Genomic DNA, 2,500 nt, shown 5'->3' with positions numbered 1-2,500 from the left:
TGGCTATATTATATATACTGCCAGTCTTACTTGCACCTTCATATACATTGCTTCATGCTTATATTGTTAGTTTTTATTTTTAATGAACAGTTTTCAATTGTGTGAACCTACCACCATTCTTTGGATATTAGCATTTCAAGCTGGCATTCGTATCTTTTCGGCATTCTTTAGGATTTTATCTGATCCATTCTTGAGCGCTAATTGAGTTATGAAACAGCCAGACAGACAACCAGGTTGCTAATCCCAGCCAACCAGTTTGCCAGGCAGCCAGCCAACCAGCCCCATAGTTAGCCAACGTTCACTTTACTTGAAGAAAAGTTAATTTTGGTAACAATCGCTTATAAATTCATTTTAACGAATATATTCAATGGATGTACACTTATATATGAATATAAAAATCATTGTAGTCATCACAATCGCATCAACAGGTATACGCACAGACGCACACGTCATATATATATATATGTGTGTGTGTTTGTGTTTGCTCCCATAGCATTGCTTGACAACCGATGCTGGTGTGTTTATGTCCCCGTCACTAGCGGTTTGGCAAAAGAGACCGATAGAATGAGTTCTAGGCTTACAAAGAATAAGTCCCGGGTTCTATTTGCTCGAGTAAAGGCGGGGCTCCAGCATGGCCGCAGTCAAATGACTTAAACAATAAAAGAATGTATATATATGTGTGTGTGTGTGTTTGTACGTGTGTTTATGCATGTAAATATATATACTGACTTTAGCGATGTAGCCACACGCATGATATTGGCGATTTCTTTTCCTTCTTTAGACCTCTTCGTTTCTCTTCTCTGACGAAAAGCTGTGGTCGAAACGTTAAACTCTCTCTTTTCATTTAGCATCAAAATAATTCATTCCTTGTGCACGTCTTCTTGTTTTCCGTTTACTTTATCATTTATTTGTTTATCTGAATTGATTGATTATGTATACATGTGTGTGTGTGTGTGTGTGTGTGTGTGTGGTTTGTGAGTGCGTGCGTATATATATATATATATTTATATATAATCTATATATGCATATATACATGTGTGTATATATGTATATATATATATATAGAGAGAGAGAGATAGATAGATATGCATACAAATAGATATTTATTTATGTATGTATACATATTGCTTGTATATATACTCGTATATGCATATATGCTTATAATTTTCCAATATCCTTGGGAGAGAGAGAAATAGAGCGATTGGAACTCATAATTTCATACATCCACCTTACTACATTAAAACGCATCTACATATCTCTCTCTCTCTATATATATATATATATATATCTATATATATATATACACACACACATATACATTCACACGCATGCACACATACACAAACAGCCAATCACACACATACTGATATCTATAAACATACGTTAATCAGCAGTTTGTAATTATCGGAACATAAAAGCGTATATTGAATATTATCATTTCAATAAGGCATTGAAATCTTTCCTATTTTCTACAGAACTTTATAAGCTCCATTTATAAACTCTAATTCGATTATTAAATCACTAAAGCGATAAAATTACTTAACAGAGTTTTCAATAGTCTTCATTACTATGGTATACACACTCCTTTTAACGAACGTTCTTTTATCGTTCAAAAATGGTTAAAATTCTTAAGTATATAAACATATGTATTTGTATATACAAATATGAAAACCCATGAAACCATCGTACGGGAACATGTAGATAGAAGCCCACAGATATGTATGTGGAAAATTGGTTAATGCAAGTGTGTGAAAATATAGGAAGATGAATTACAGTTGTGCTGTTTCTAAAGGAAACAATTCTGTTAAATGAAGTGTTTTCCAGCGTGTGTTCGCATTGGCAGAGTGACCAACTCTAATGACAATGTCACTTTTATAAGGTGAATTACAAAAGAAAATATATGCAGAAATCCATGTATGTATGTATGTATGTATGTCATTATTCAATTCTCAAGAGATTTCTTGCCAATAGAAAAAGATTCGGTTTCTAATGCAGAAAATGTATAAAAGGGGGTGAGCTGGCAGAAACGTTAGCACGTTGGGGGAAATGCTTAGCGGTATTTCGTATGTCGTTACGTTCTGAGTTCAAATTCAGCCGAGGTCGACTTTGTCTTTCATCTTTTCGGGGTCGATTAAATAAGTACCAGTTACGCACTGAGGTTGATATAATCGACTTAATCCGTTTGTCTGTCCTTGTTTGTCCCGTCTGTATGTAGCCCCTTATATATGTATACACACACACACACATATATGTATAGATATATATAAATATATCTATAGAGACTGCAACATATACACACATCTATGCCTATATACCTTTCCATCTATCTATACATTTGTCTATCTATCAGTATACATACATTGACATAAACGCACACGCATATAAATGTTTGTGTTTGTATGCATATAATTCTTTGTTTTTCTCTTCCGAAAACCACTTTGCGTCTCTGGTGAATGTTTGTATGTATATGTTGATATGAGTGTGTGTGTGTGTGTGGGGG

Source organism: Octopus bimaculoides, chromosome 21 (assembly GCF_001194135.2).
Source record: "Octopus bimaculoides isolate UCB-OBI-ISO-001 chromosome 21, ASM119413v2, whole genome shotgun sequence".
Taxonomy (NCBI): domain Eukaryota; kingdom Metazoa; phylum Mollusca; class Cephalopoda; order Octopoda; family Octopodidae; genus Octopus; species Octopus bimaculoides.
This window is presented reverse-complemented; position numbering follows the sequence as displayed.